Source organism: Calypte anna, chromosome 3 (assembly GCF_003957555.1).
Source record: "Calypte anna isolate BGI_N300 chromosome 3, bCalAnn1_v1.p, whole genome shotgun sequence".
In the NCBI taxonomy this organism is placed as follows: Eukaryota; Metazoa; Chordata; class Aves; order Apodiformes; family Trochilidae; genus Calypte; species Calypte anna.
Genome location: NC_044246.1, coordinates 56,671,792 through 56,688,564, shown reverse-complemented (window position 1 = coordinate 56,688,564; position 16,773 = coordinate 56,671,792). Strand labels below are relative to the sequence as shown.

The 16,773-nt window shown below is 38.2% G+C and overlaps 1 long non-coding RNA gene across 1 annotated transcript; it reads right to left on the bottom strand.

Moving 5' to 3' along the window:
- Positions 1-1,003: 1,003 nt before the first annotated feature.
- LOC115598116 lies at positions 1,004-7,689 on the bottom strand. Its single transcript, XR_003987394.1, has 2 exons — positions 7,620-7,689; positions 1,004-1,671 (listed from the first exon to the last, which is right to left on the bottom strand). It is a non-coding gene; the product is annotated as an uncharacterized LOC115598116 (long non-coding RNA).
- Between the last annotated feature and the right edge of the window lie 9,084 nt (positions 7,690-16,773).

The following is a 16,773-nucleotide window of genomic DNA, read 5'->3' as shown; positions in this document are numbered from 1 at the left end:
TCTAGCTTCCCTTTTAAAATAAAATTTGGTTCTGTTTTAATAAAAGCAACTTGTGAGAAGTGGATTTATTTATTTACTTATTTATTTTAAAATAGAAATATGTCACAATAAGGCATTTATAAGAAGATGAATGATGCCTGAAAGCTATGTTGGAACAGTCATTCCAGTCTCACATATTTTTTTGTTTTAAATTTATTACATCAAAATTAATCCTCACTTATACCAAATGTGTGTGACTCAGACACACTGACAGAGGGCTGATGACAAAACATGTTATTGTTGATGCTGTAGAAGATTCACTATGAGTGTTGACCAAAGCTTGGCAAACACTCCCTTGTTTAAGCTGTTTATTCAGTAACCAAAAATCACAGTGAGAAGTGTCTCAGTCCACTCTTCAAAGCAAATTTCTTTTTTTTTTTTTTATTTTCATTTTTTATTTTTCAGAGGATTAATCCAGTCCTTGATGAAATTCCAGAAGCACCTTTTTCCCTGTTTGCTGCAATTTTTCTATACTTAGATGACCTGTGAGAGTGAATAGCTCAGATAAAGCAGCTGACCAACCAGTATTCACAATTCTTTTTGCATATTTACAAACCTGGAAGACAGAAGAGTCTTTTAATTGGTGATTTCACCACAGCAGGAACATGCTTTTAGGAAATGAGGCCTACAACTTTGTCTTCATGCTGGCACACATGCTCTGGTTGCCATGGCAATCTGCTGGAGCATGCTAGGTCCAATAAAGTGGAAAACAAGATGGCTTCCTCATTTGTTTAGCCTTAAGAAAAATTACAGGTATTAACGAATCATTACAGGGCTAACAGACACTCAGAAGACTTGACCTAAATAAACAGCTTTGTGTCAGATTGACAAGAGCTGCCTAAGTTTTGCTTGTGTCACTCTCCTGGAAGTTCTTAATGAAGGTTTTATTACCCTAAACATATTGTTTTTCTCCACCTGCAATCTAAATCCCTTACTTTTAATGCTACAGTGGGCCTCCTGTTCAGTGAGAAGCATTTAATTCATCAATCAATTGGCAATAAATTTAAATGCTAAATAACAACCAATACTTTTGGGAATGTAAGACCAAAAACAATGGGAAACTATTGCCACTTTCCACAGAAAGGATTTTCTGTATTTGACAGCAAGTTCTTTCCTGGCATGACGTGGCTAACATGCAGTGTGCTCCTCATAATGATGGAGTGAGGTCTCAGGCTCTCCGGCCTCTGTGGGGCTGGGGAGGGTGGCACATCCCTGGAGAGGAAATTTTGCGTCTGAAGTTGGTCCTTTGAGGATGGGGGAAGAGGGAAATTAAATGCAGGCATGAGAAAAAGCATACTAACAAATGAGCCCATCTGTTAAAAATATAGGAGGAAGTGGCATCCAAAATCCATAGCTGCAGACACGATGGTGGTAGGCTCATATGGGGGAACCACAAGGTCAGTAGAAAAACAGAATATGTCTTTCAAGTTTTCTCAGTCAAATAGTCTGTAGTTTCAAAGCAAGCTGGTTGGTTGGTGCCGTCCACTTCCTCAGAGCCTGCTCCCCAGGGAATAAAAGATGAAGGTGAGGAATTTCACAAGTTGCTGAAAGAAACATTTTTTAAAAAGACTTGTTTTGGTAAGTCTTCCGACATACCAGCTCTTTACTGGGAGCTTCAAGGTTCTCTGTAATCTGAAGGAAAAAAGAAACCAATTAACAGAGAAAACACATGGGACAAGTTTACTGCTTCCTTGATTGAAACGTATCAGTGACAGATACACATACTTAGGCACATGCTCCCCATATAGCTCTGTGCTTTAGTAAATGACCGAAGAAACTACACTTCTTTTGCTAGCTTTAAGCTGCCAGCGTTCTGGTTTTTGGTTTACTCGAGGAATGAGAGATTCTTGATGGAAATGCCTGCATTGTATTCAAAGCAGGGTGATTTTTTTTAACTGTAGAAAATACAAACAGATTGCTCCTTTTTTAAATGTAGAAAAGCTGCCTGAGGGCTGCAAGATCAAATTAAATGAAATGGCCTCCCCACAAAAAAATTACCACATTCAAATAACATGATATTTACACTGAAAATCTGAATTGCTCAGATCCTTATTGATTATTTGAACTGTGACTCTTTCCCTTTTCTATTAATTTCCTTGCTCTGAAATTAGCCTTTGCAACTTAAATAACAGTATGTGCTTCCATTGTTTTTCAAGAACATTTATTTGAAATTTCAGCAATCAGAGCATATATTTACTTACCAGAGGGAACAGTAAATGTGGTGGATCAGGACACTTAATACAACAAACTGAGTGTTGTTTATTCAGTATGTTCTGGCTTTTTTTTTGCTATGCTAATATACTATGACACAGTACACCTTGTGCTAGGTATACTGTCTGCATACATAATTGTGCTTGTACTTTTCCTTTTACATTGTATATTGCTTAAGTAAATTAAATAAACTGTGGGCATTGTGACTGATTTATTTTCCTGGTGTACCAAATTTACTTAGTTCAAATATCCTCAAATAAACAAGATAAAATCTCGTATATGATTTAATGCATTAGTTCTATCACTGCCTCTGTCCCAGAGATCTTTTGTTGTTTTTTTTTTTTTTAAAACATCTGGCATGTGGTTCTTAATTCTCAGGTGTAGTGGTGATAATGTTGGCTTGTAATTTTTCTCTGCCCTGAGATCTCAGGTGTTAAAATTCTGATGTGCTCTATGAAGCAACATGTCAATTCATCATCCTTAACAGCTGATGAGAATCACAAATTGAGAAAAAGGAGAATTCCAGTTTGGTTGTCAGTGGACTTGAACTAATTTGGTATACAAAATTATCTAATTAAAACCTTGAATTTACAACTGAAATGAATCCAAATATTGAATATTCAGACAGAAAGCTACAAATCTCCTGGCAAGAATTTGAGAACTTTCATGAGAATTCTGCTGTATTTTATACCTCTTTATTTGAAAGGCACAGCCCCTGACTCTAGATGTTCCTATTTGTCTTTTCTCACTAAGCACATTAAGAGGAAATGTGAACATATGTAAAGGAGAAATTACTCCCTCCACAGTTTCAACTGTGAAAGCTTGGTTCTGGTTCAGTTAAGCAACACAAAAAGCTCAGGGTGCAGAGTAATTTTTATTTGAAACAAATTCTCTATCACAGTATCATTGAGTTCTCAGCTTTTTACTTCTGGAAAATTGAAACTATCATCTCAGTTTCAATTTGCTAAGGTATGAAAATCACTGATAACTGTTGCAGGAAAGTAGATCACTTATTAAAAAAGAGAAAAGGAAAGAACATTTGAAAAATGAATAGAATATAATAATGAACCTGAAGACATAGATATTAGTAGAAGATAACAATGGAGAAAGGAATGTGATGACCTAAAAAATGTTTAGAAGATCATTCAACTATTTCTCAGAAGGAAAGATGGAATTACTGGGTATGGTTTTGTGATGCATTACTTTGTAAACTTCTCCTTGGTAATTAATCACCTCTCTGTTCTGGTGTAGAGGAAGAATAACACATTTTTCTCCCTGAATTATTACACTTCTTCATTCCTGAATGAATTCTGGATGCTAGAGATTTTGTAGAACAGTGTGCTGTAGCATAGGCTCTTAAATACTCACATTCTTGTAGCAACAATGACTTCTGGGAAGAAACAAAGACTGGATAGAGGTACATGATCTATGGATCATTCTTTTCTCTTTGAGCCAACAGCTTGGCCTCTACCTAGACTCCTCATTGCTATTTCTGGATTTTCTTGTCTTTTTTTCTTTATGGTAGATTTTAGAAAATAAATTATTTTTTAATTTCCTGCAGTTTTGGACCCGTGGATCGTGGGAATCAGAGGTTTGTTTAATGTCAGTTAGCAAAAGGCAGCAACAGCAAAATAAGGAAAAAGATAGGAAAAGAAAGGAAAGGAAAGGAAAGGAAAGGAAAGGAAAGGAAAGGAAAGGAAAGGAAAGGAAAGGAAAGGAAAGGAAAGGAAAGGGGAAATGGGAAAGGGGAAAGGGGAAAGAAGAAAAGGAAAGGGAAGAGAAGGGGAAAGGGAAGGGAACAGAAGGGAAAAGAGAGAAGAGAAAAAAACATGAGAGAACATTTTCTGTCTGAGCAACTGATGTTTCCCTGCAATAAAAACAAGTGAAAGATGAAGTTATCTCATCACATGAGCATCCTTGGAGTTGGGAAGGAACCAATCTGTAACCATTTCTCAGAGGCAGCCAAAAACTTTTATCTGTGAACTGGTTGGGAATCCCCATCTTGACTTTCGCTTGGGCAGAAACAAATGAGATTCCCCATCCTTCAAAAGGGGGAGAGATGGAGGGGCAGGTGGCAGCCGAACTTTTATTTTAACAATCTCTCATGTCAAGGACAGTCTCTATTCAAATCAAGATTAAATTCAGCATGGCTTCTCTGCTGGTCTTTGTTTCCCCATGTGTATCAGCAGGTTATTATCTTTTGTCATATCTAGAAGCAGTTACTATTTCTTTGTGCAGTTCAGTCAGTATTTAGGAAATTCAAATCTTCTTTATTGTTTCAGGCAGATCACTCAGTAATAACTGTTTAAAATTGTAGTTTTTGTTATTGCCTCCCCACTAATATAAGATGTTCATAACTTTAGGAAATGAGTCTTGCTTTGAATTCTGCAAGTAAAGTTTATGTACCAGTATGATTTTTTTTCATTATTGTTTAAAACTTGAATACAAAGAGATGAGCAATTTCTGAACAAGTCAGAGAAAAGTACATTTTCTTTTGTTTCCCTTATGCTCTTTTTGCATTTCATTAAGAAGGAGATTTGAAAGGTGTCGTTTGACATAGAAAGTCTTCACTTAGAGGCAATGAACCTTGGAGAAATAAATATTTCCTGTGCTATGTTGTAATTCTGAACTTTAGAATATGATCCGGTCATTAAGAAATGCAGTACAGTTTAATAACTCCAACCCCACAGAGAAGGATAAAGTTGGAAGTAGTTATGGAATTCTGGTGATAGTAATTCCTTTCTCTTTAGGAAACATTGTAGGTTTCATTTTACATTTGAGTCTATTTTTATTTTTAATTCATGTTACTAAATATTCTTTAAAATTTTTGCTTTCAGTCTCTTAAGAATTTGTCCTTTTAATTTACCTAATGTCATCTTTTACAACAAAAGCAGACCACATCTCTTCTTTTTATGATTTATGTCCTCTCTCTTTCTACAAGTTATGCTCATTTGGTTGCCTTCTCACTGTAATAGAGGTCTATCACTGACACTCACTGCTAAATGCCAGCTACATGTGGATGTTAACCACTCTCCCTCTTCTTACCAGGACTGTTTGTTACAGACATTTTGATATTTACTTTTTCTGCTGTCCTCTCTGCACCCAATAATTGTGTTTTAATTATTTTGCTTTCATGGTACACAAATATGGGTTACTTCAAAATCCCTTGTTTTTTTGCTTCTCTCTCCAGAGACCAATCTTCATTATATATATATATAATTTTATGAAGTGTTACCTTCTCTGTCTCATTGCCTTATGGTATATGTTAGTTGTGCTTTGATAGATGGTTGCCCAAAACACCAGAATGATGTTTAAATAATCATAGTCAGACATCAGTGGCTTTCTCCTGAGAGTGCAATTCCTCCCTTTTTAAAAGCATCCCCTTATTTCTTCTCAGCTTCATGTAGAAGGCTGAGTAACACATGCCACGTAGGTACTACAGATTGACATCTTTAAGGAATAATTTCTCAGAAACTGGATAGTGCCACTACAGTAGGTCAGGAGGTAAGATCAAAGAGGTTTTAAAAATGACAGAAGCGTCCAGACATTCTAGTTATCACTGCAGTTATTGTAACAAATGCCTTACCCCTCCTTTTTTTTTTTTAATTTTTTTTTTCCTCTAGATTACGCTTAGGGACCAATGAGAAACGATCCCTGGAACTTGCAGAAAAAAACAGCTGGGGTCTACTTCCAGATATTAAGCTGAGTGTAATCTAAATATCCCGTAAATATTTCATGTTAAATCAATCTGTTAAGCCTGGTGTACATCCTACAACCTTTGCAGATCTTTAGAAAAAAAATGTTAGACTGTGCTTGCCAGCACAATATTGGCTTGAGGCTGCAAGAAAGGAACAAAAAACTGATTGCCCAGAAGTATGGAGGCAAACTCTCCCTGTGTGGCCAGGGAAACATTCCTCACTGCTACCAAGCCAGGTCAGAAAGCATAGAGATATCATCTGGAAACTGAAATCATTCTCTGCAAAATCCTGCCTAGACTCAGGAGTCTCCTGTGTGGCAAGAAATGCCCTAGAGACAGTGACCAATGTGGGTTGCTGATCTAGAAGGGAAGAACATGGAAAGGAATGGTGGGGAAAGGCAGCATCTCACATTTTACACTGTGCACAAAAATAATGTCTCTCCTTTTTTGTTGCCTGACAACTAATGTACTTTGGTATTATACCCACTCTTTCCAAAGTCAAATGCTTTTCACTATTGAAAACTAAAAATTTCCCTATTACTTCCACTTAAAAAATAAGCCAGCCAAGAAGTTGCTACAGCTTTGCCCATTGGCCTCAGCCACTTCTCTGGTTTCCTTTTCTGTCATGTGTTCTGTACTCACGTGATTCTGAGAGCTGGACTTTCCTCACACTGACACAGAAACACTGACAGTTTGAGTCATGTAGAAAGCCTATAGCATGATCAGGTCATGCAGACCATTGAAAACTGGTTGTTGGTTTTGTGTTTTGGTTTTTTTTTTTTGTAGTTGGTAGTTACTTTCCCAAAAAAGGATGCATGATAGTATAATGCATTGCGCTTTCTAGCTGTAGACTTTGCTTCTCTGGCTCCATTTTGACCAAATATTTGGAAACTATGGTATGTGACTGTGTCTTTATTAGAACTGCAATTCTAAACTCTGCGTTTGAGGCAGTCATATAGTACAGCTTCCTCAGATTGACTCATTGAGGAAGTTGCGCAAAGTAGTGAAATTTTGCAGAGTGGGATCATAATCTGTTCTCTGACCATGTAGGCACTACAGTCTTTTTAAAAAGTAATCAGAAAGACCTTGCAGGAGTTACAAACTGAGGGCTGAAACATACTGTTCTTGTACAGTCTTAAAAGGAAAATAAGCTGTGCACATTTTCAATCAGGCAAAAATTTGGCAATAACATTAGAATGCTTGTCTCTAACAAAGCATTCAGAAACATTTTTACATAAACAAAGCCAGCTAGCAGGAGACTAAAGTTGATTTACAGTAAAAAGCAAAAGCCAACAAAATGTTTTTAATTCCTGGTTATTGTTAAATATTTTATTCTACTAGAACTATCCAGCAATGGGTGCCAAAATCCATATATACAATACCTTAGGTGTGCATATTGTACTTACCTGGGTTTGAATTTTCACAGTCATGGTTATATATATATATATATGCATATATAATTTGTTTTATTCCTGCTTCCTTTATATATAAATGCATGTAAACTTTAATGTATGTCTATACATTTGTATATTATTGGGAGGGAAAATATTTAAGTAGGAGACATGTTTTGATTCATCTCAGCAATGGAAGGCCAGATGGAAGAGGTCTAGTTTCTTCCTAAAATTTTAATTAATTGAATTTAATTTTTATAAACCCCAAGGTTGATACAGACCTGTCACAAAGTCATCCAGGGTTTAAGCTGATGAGAGGCTTCTCTTTAGATTCATGTTCGCACTGAGAGGTGTAGCAGTGGAATTTCCAGAAGTGTGAAAGTAACTGAGAAGCAAAAGTCTTACCCTACTAGATGAAGGATGTCTTATATCCAACTGTTTCACAGACTATTTCTGTGAAAAACTGGAAGTGAAAGTCTAAACTGCAAGCAATGCACTCCAGTAATTCTCTCCCAGCAGTAATCTCCCTGCAGAAGAGAGGCTTCCTGTCAGCATCTGCCAAGAATGGATAGGATCCAATGGGGTGGCCTGAGAAATGGCTGCTTTATATATGTCATTTGTTGTGCTTGAGAACCACTTCTCTCTGATGTGGCTTTGCCAAAGAAGAATCGGAGACAGTTGTACTTGAAGTTTTAGGTGGTGCATATTAGACAATTATTTCACTGGGTCTGGAATTTTCCTTTTTCCCTTTAATAAAATATTGCTGTCGCTATTGATTCAAATTTGCAAGTTGGGTTAAGTAGCTCACTGAGCACCAATAATGTAATTTAAATTCCTGTGTGAGGGGCTGAGCTTGGATTTCTCAAGGAACCTCAATTCAGATGGCACAAGCCCCTTTCTGTCAGGTCCAGGGAGAAAGATGACATGGGATGGCCAGCCTTATCTTCCCTGGTGGATCCTGGGAATAGCAGGGTGCTGAGGTGCACAGCGTGTGCTGAGGAGGCAGCATTAAAAAGCCATGGCAAATCTGGCATCAGGAAAGTTACATGCTCCTGAGGGTGACACAGGCACAGTCTTACCAGCCTTTGAAAATGCAGCCCTGGGAATGTTCGTGGATTCTGTCACTCACTCTCCATGGAAAATATTTCCCCCCCACCAGCTGTGATGCTGCATCCCCAGACCTTAACACCCTCATGTTTGCTCAGCAATGGAGATCAACTGGGGAGCCTCATCCAAGCTGTGACCTGTTCCAGATTTCTGCTCTATGGACTGGCAGCCAGAAATAGATGAAAATGAGAGAAGCAAAGTTTTGCACCCATAAAACCCCTCTTAATTTTTTTCTAGAAACATGTGGTCCTCTGCAAAGGAGGTATTAAAGTACTTGTGGCAAGGTGAGTGGACAGAACCTAGTTTGTCAGGAGTTAAAACTGGCTCAGTCAGCTGGAAGCTTACCAGCCACTAGCTATTAGGATTGTCATTTCCCCTCAGGAAATACCTGCTGGTGTATCAAGGGTAATTGCTAACAGTCAGCTGTATCCCCAGAGGGTGGGTATATAAAATCATCAGGAAAAGACTGAACTGTTCCTGGTAGGAGGCAATAGGCATTGTGTGTGTGTGCATCTTGGGTGTTTATCTTAATGAAGGATCTTAATGCAATGTGGGCTTTTGTTTCAGTTTTAACCCTGGCTATGACTCATCCTTAGTTTTCTGCTGAAGCTTGAGTTTTACAGACTCCTTTTCTTATCTGAGGCTGCCACTTGCAACACTGGTTGGTCTGTCACAAGTATTCTCCAAAACAGAATAGATAATTATAGCTTCCTGAATGGCTTGGTGTCACTATGTGGTTTTGCTTCTAGAATACTTGAAATAGCATTCCCAAATGCCCTTCACTTTGTTATGCTCTTGCCAATCTTTCCTCTCACAAAAGCAGTAAACCCCTTTGCTTCCTTAATCCTTAGCTAAACTCTCCATGAAGCAGGTATACCAAGTAATGCCCACTGGTTATCCTTTAAAGTTCATTCTAAAATTTACAGCATTATAAAGATGAAAAGCAAGGCAAAAAATTCAGAAGCACTCATGCAGTCAGTTTAAAGATTCGCTCCCTCTCCTGCTCAGAGGTCTGCCCTGAATATCACAGCCCATCAGTGTTAGCTTGTCAATTACAGCACTCTTTGCCTCTGTCCTTTCTGCAATAATAAAGTTCCCAGAAGTGCAATAAAGCCAGACACTCAAAATAGGTCATCCTACCTGACCTTTGTCTCTTTGTTTGGACATATTCCCACATATCCAGGTTTTCAGTCATGCTCCCTGGGCTTGTTCTGCTCCCAAAAGGCTCCTTCAGACAGCAAGTTGCCACTTGGCTGTAGCCTCACAAGGAGGCTCTCCCTGCCTCTCCATCCCCTCTCACTCCCTCTTCCACTCCATCTACCACAAGTGTATTTGAATAGGATCCTCCTCTCCAGAGGAGAGACCTCATATTTTCCCAACAATTCTATGAACTTCACTTGGTTGTGAAGCTCAAGATAGTTGGGTCCAACTGCTTTCCGAAAATTGCTAGTAAAACCAGTCATGATGAAGTCATGAGCTAACCACAGACTAAAGCTGCTTTTCTGATAACAATAAATGTCAAATATTTAATACAGTAATACAGTTCATGATCCATTTGCTATAAAGTCATAATTAGGCAAAAAGGAATAATTTGATGAATCAACTACTCACAGAGCAGGTGCTTCTCCAAAGCAGATTCTCAACAGAAACTGAGGTAGAATTCAGAAGTAAAGAGTTGTTATTTACTTTGCTTTTTCCTTCTTGTATTCACTTCCTGAGATGAGAAAAAAAATCTCCTCTAAGACTGCTGTGGTTGTCTTGTGTGTAGGGAGGTCTTCTGTGTGTCTTCAGATATACAGTTTATAAGGAAATCTTAAGCCTTTGCATGTACATGGGAAGTGTGTCAGCTTCTATATCCTGGGTTCCAGAAATTAGAAAGCTATGAGGTTAAATTCTAAGAGTTCTTAATTATAAAGTTAAAAAGCAAAGCAAACCAAACGAAACCAACCAACCAACCAACCAAAAAAAAACCAAAAAAACAACAGAAAACCAAGAAAGGAAATATCTTACAATCCAAAATTTTCAGCTGATGAGAGTTTTTTTCTTTGCCTCGGATATTTTTCCTGTGACACTGTGAAGAATGCTCAGAAGTGGCCTTAACAAGATGTGATTTGATTGCCTTTTGATTTCATTTTCAAAACACTGTGTTGAAACCCTTAGCTCATTGCCTTGTTGCCCTTTGTAAGTGGATGGGATCTATTGATGGAAAGAGATGAATTCTCCCTGCAACAGAGCAGACCTTTGTGAAAATGGATCCCCTTACAAATGGCCCAATCCTCTCCCTGAAAAACAGATGCCAGAACCAGTTGTGAGACATAATGTTTCAGCTCTAGAGACTTCCACTTCTAAGAATAAAGTAAAGGAGTCATTATTTATCTAAACAAGGCCTCTGTGCCATGGTTCAGTAGCTGCTGGACAGCCATGTGATCTGTCTTGTGTAATGCCCTCACCCCCTCCCTTCCCCATTTGGAGAAGAGAAAAAAGGACTTGTACTAGCTCAGAGCATACTTCCACATCTCACTGTCTATTGTGCTCGTTTGCTCTGTCTATTATGGCCCATTAGATAAACATGGTGCTGAGCAGCCACTCAGCTGCTGATAGATGCGGTGCTGCTGATAACACGCTCTATGTTTAGAAGGGAAGCAATGCGTCATGGACTATGTGGGATATGTTTACATATACGTGTGTGCTTTCTCCTCAACAACAGGCAGCTTCCATCACAAAGACCCTCTCTCTAAGGAAAAAGGAGGTTTTTGAAACGACAGCCTTTTATCTCTCTTGATGGATTTGTTCATGCTGCTTCTCAAAATACCGCCTTGTACTTCTGTGTCTGAGGGTAAATGAAGGGAGATGCAGACTCCTGATATTTCCCCTCTCTGGTAGGAAATTGTACTTTAAATGCCAAAGAAAGGAGGTGACTGGCTAAATGTGCACTGTCCACACGTTACCGAGTCTGTCAAAGTTTCTGTGTATATGAGGCAGCTGACCTCTTTCAGGAGCCAAGCGGTCAAACAAGTTACATTTTACAAAAGCACCTAATCATACTTTTTCAGAAGCAACTTAGGCACTTCAGAACCAGGATCTCTTTATTTGAGAACGGGGCTTGGGGCTTATCTATTCAGGGAGGCATACTGCTTCGCTGTGTTCAGTGTTGACCTCCAGATATGTACACAGACTAACACAAAAGCTCCTCTTGTGCTACTGAAAATGTCACCCAAAGCACACAGTGCTCTGAAAGCCATGTTCTGTGGAGGGCTGGTCCAGAATAAGTGAATACAAACTTGCAAAGAGCAGACAGACCAGGAAGGGCCTGACAGTGTGAAGGGGCAAATGGTCAGGAGCTACTTCCTCCTTGATTATAAAACAAACCCAGCACTGCGGCTGCCCTTAAGCTGTGAGAAGCTGGGTGTTATTCTCATTCTGCACATGGGAGAGGCTAGGTATTTTCCTTTGGGCTAAATGTACTGGGCATTGCGATGAAGCAGGAGCTCAGCATCACCATTCACTGGCCTGTCACATTGAGCAGGTGTCATGATGAGCCCACCAAGGTGTAAAAAAAAGGGGTGATCATGAGTGGTTTCTGGTCATGCGCTGGATAAGCTGGACACAAAGTGCAGGTTAGGAAATGTAAAAGTTCTTCTGACTCCTCTGAGGCTTCATGAGCAAGGAACAAGTTCTTTCTGAGACAGCCCAGCATGTGGTAACGCTCCAATGTAAGGTAATAAAATAAGGTGTCCACTCAGATGTACTTTACACATTATCCATGTACTTATTTTAAAACACTCAGATTGCAGGCTGCTATGTTACACAGCAAAAAATACTTAGAATGTTATGGTTCATTATAAGAGAAAGAGTCCAGTGGATCGTGCATTCTTAGTATTTTTTACACATAACTTCTGTGTTATTAACAGAACAACAAAATTATTTAACAAAATCTTTAAAAATTTCAAAGATTAAATCTCAATTTTTTTCCAAAATTTTCTTGGCAACAAATGCTTATGACATTTTTAATTAGAATTTTAATGTAAGATGTACTGGTTACAATATTTTGGTTTCCAAAATATGATAAACGAGACAACCCACATGACAATATTAATCTCTCCTTTATGATTAAAACATATTACACAAGAATTTATTGAAATGGAAAAACACTGGTAATGCCAATAGTTTCTCATGAACATTTCAGCCCATATTTAGCCTTTAGAACCAGATACTTTAAAGTCTGATAATATCCAAGGTTCCCAATGTCCACAGTTTTGTGTACTATATTTTACATTCCTCCCCTCTGTTTGAATAATCTAGAAATCCAGAAAATTTTTAATGCTTGAAACCTGATTCTACACTGCAGTTGTGTTTCTACATCTTTACTTCTAGCTGAGGGGTGCTGAAATTAGCTTCTTTAACCAAATTGTCGTATTGCAAGAGTTTTTTTGGTAGTGTCATGAAGAATCATTATTAGCCTGACTTCATTTTGAGTCAAAATTCTGGTCATGATTGCAGACTTTGAAAATGTTTGCTTTTTATTTGGTTTTATTTCCTGGTATTTTTTTTTTTCCTCTCGCTTGCTTTTGTCTACTCTGCTTTCACTGTCAAAGTATGTCATGGTTTTCCTGGTAAAGGATTAATTCAAGCTGAAAAAAAATTATGAAAATACAACACAAATACATAAACAGTGAAATTCAGCCCATGACCTGAGTGGAACAGCATTTACACAGACCCCCAGAGGTACCTTTGTTTGGACATTTGTGCAAGTGAGCACAGAGTACATGATTTTTTTTTTTTTATTTTTTTTTTTAAATTTACATATTCATTTTACTACATAAATACATAAATCTGGCTTATAACTTATTTTAATTTCAATATACATTTTTTTCCCTTCATGTCAAAATTATATCAATCATGGTGCTGGTGTATGCATTAGGTACCCTTCTGAGTGGGATGCCTAATAAGAGAAATGAGAATCAGAAGTTTGTTGTAGTGTCTGGTGCTTATCTTGGCATGTCTCAGGCAGTGCAGATACAAACCCACGCAGACAAAAAGACTCACAGACTTCCAGCTTTCTTTCTTCCCTGCTTGCAAATGGTGCAAGGTGAAGCCTCTGCCTCTTGTACCCCATCCTATGACAACAAGAAAGCACTGTGGAGCCAGGAATTTGGGAAGACAAGGGCTAAGTAGGTTTTCAGATTTGAGTCTGGATGGGAGGTAGTCCTTCAGTACCCTTGGTGTGTATCTCACTTGGAGATGACAGCCAGCTGTGGGCTGGCTCAGTCAGGGAGGACAGTGACTCTGGGAGGACTGGTCCCTGTGAGCAAGCATCATCTGAGTTATCCTGGGTTTTGTCCAGGTTACAAATGTTACCAGGATGCTCGTCCTAAGCTATAGAGAATTTAAAGCCAGAACTGGAGAAAGGAGAAAAGAATGAAAAAAGGACAGGAAATGTGAAAAAAAAGAGATTATCCTAGTTTAAGCACTGAAGCCTCCCTTGGTCCTCCATTTAGCACGATAGCCTGTGTAGTATTAATTCTGCTCATTTTGGGCACAGTGTTAAATTAGGGGAACCTGCTATCAGATTCCATAAAGTCATCAAAATATCTTCAACTAGGCACTTCTTTTGCTTCCATTCACTGATTTCCATCCAATCAGATGTTTGTTTTACTTGAAGCTCTCTTTTGTAGCAAGAGTTATTTTGTTTAGAAAGCTCTCCCCAAGAGCAATTAGCATGGATAACTCTCTCACTCTGTCTTCTTCAGCTTACCTCCTGCAATGGCTAGAAAGTTTAAGCAAGGAGAAAAGGCAGTCACATAGAAGTAATAACTCAAGTGCAATCCTCAGGGAATATCAAGTTGCATAGGATGCCTATTCTCACACATCTCTCTCGCAACGCTATATCACTCTGTAGTAATATTATGCAGTAAAGCTAAACAGAGTCATTCATGCACAGGAGAAGTGCAGTCCTGACAGAAGCAAATAATCTGAAGTGCTAGTGCACATATGCAATCAAACAGGATAAATCTTGTTTCTCTGCAGTAATCTGAGTGAAGGAGAGTTCAGCTCTATATTGCAAAACCACTCAGAGTATCTGATTCTGTTTAGATCATGTAAGCTAGTAAAACTATATATTAATTCTGGTTTTGATGTCAGTGAATGCAAGATTTCTTCTGATCATTAGGCAGTGGTAGCTATTGGAATAATTTCTAATTTGTTTGTATTTTCATTAACACCTACTGCTTTTATACCTCACATTTTCTCTAGGGTTGCTCAAAATTATCACTGTTCATTAAAATGGAATGAGGATAGAGAGGAGAGTGGAGTGACGGATGGTGTAGTGGCAAAATACAAGCTCAGAAAATAAATAAAATAATTTTTATTCTACAATTCAGGGAGCTGAACTGGAATTTCAGTTTCCAGCATCCATTTCCCACCATTTTCCCATGGCATGTGAGGTCTTCATACCCTTCTTTCTCCTTGACTGTGTCAAATGAAGATCTGCAGCAGGAAGGAAATATTTGTCTTTGATGCTGCAAGTTCTACATGTCCACTGTGGAAAGCTGACCAGAAATAATATGTGATTGTCTGGAAAGATTTGTAGCAGTGCCAGGAACATTAAACACCTGGTCTATTTCAGCGATAAATGTAATACATTGTTGATTAAATGCATATATAAAATGATAGATTGTTTTGATGATTCCTATAGCTACAGCTGCTATAGTTCTGGGTGACTCTACTTACCTCATTTGTCCTTTTCCTGGTCTAGACTGTTCCTGCATACCAGTAGAATCTATATTTTAAAGACCAAATATTTGATAATAGGAGGTCATCTCAGGATTGGTATTTTCATACAATTTAATAGCTCTGTTTTGCACAAACATCTGCAGTTGGAAAGAGAATTTTTGCAGATATTTGGGACCTACAAAAGCATTGTATAAATATACTGGCCATTGAAATGCATTTTTCAGGCCAAAAAATTTGAATGTCAAATGCATAGATTCATCTCCTGTGCATTTCCTAATAGGTGAATAGCACCATCTTGACAACAGAGAACAGTTGTGTACTCTGATATGGAGTACACAAAAACTAATTCAAATTAAAGATTTTAGGATTTGGCATCATAGCACTTTTTCGTGACTGAAAATTTTGAGGTCTGATTAACAAAAATGAGCCATTAATCAATAAATTGTCATCTTTCATCAAATAATGTGTTTGACAAATCATTTATTCTGGTACTTAATCAGCTTGTTAGGCTCTTCATCAAATGTGTTACTTGACATAGAAAACATTTGTCAGACAAACATAGCTGATACATTTCTGCAATATTTGTTCACGTCTTTATCTGGCTTACAGTTTTGCCCTACAAAGATCCCTCCATTCTTTATAGTCCCGACTTCTCCCTGACCCACTCCCATTCCTGCCTCAGTGAAGCAAGAGGAATAAATATTTTCCTAGTCATCACTTCGATGTTTCTTCATAAAGTTTTGGAAGGAGAAAAAAGCAACAAGAGCAAGGGTCACAATGTTTTGTTTTTCGTTACAGCAGTTTCTTCCAAAAACACCACAGTTTTAAACAGACATTTATTTATGACTTCAGGAACCAGTGGAGATGCTGGTGGAAACATGGAATCAATTTAATTCCATTATTAATTTAGTGGTAATATATACATTATTGTGGTAGGGTCACATGTTGGACAAGTTTACTACAATCCAGAGACTCAGGGAAATAAGCAGATATCTGATTTGGGGATGGAGCAAAGGATGGGATGGATGACACCAGGTGTTCAAAGAAAGCCTGACAGGGCTAGGGAGAGCAGTTCAATCTTACTGAACAGAGCTCTGTTCCCTAAGGGCTGCCTCTGTTTGAGGGCTCTGAAATATCTCCTGTAACTTCAATAGGCTGAATTTTGAGCAAACATTTTTTTCTGGGTGTGTCTGTGTGTGTGGAGGTTGTGATAGGGTGGTGGAGGAAGTCTCCCCAGGGAAGCTTTGCAAGTTCCTTATTCTTTCATGCTGTGCAAAAACAAAAAAAAAAAGTCCTTATTTCTTAGAATTTTCCATCACTGGATTGACACATTTGTCATAATTCTGTAGCTTTGTCCTATAAAGCATATGCAAGAGACCTTGGTGTGTCCACTAGATATCTTAATTTTAGTGCAAGCAGAAACATCCAGTGGTACTTTATCCAAAGTCTTTGTTTAGAGGTTCATAACAGACTCCTTAGACAGACTGTCTGACACCATCCCTTGCTTTTGGAATCTGAGATTAGCAGGAGCTAGTATATATCCAAACCAAAAAAGGCACAGCCAATTTCTGTGCAGTCTGAATGCAGTCAAGCCAC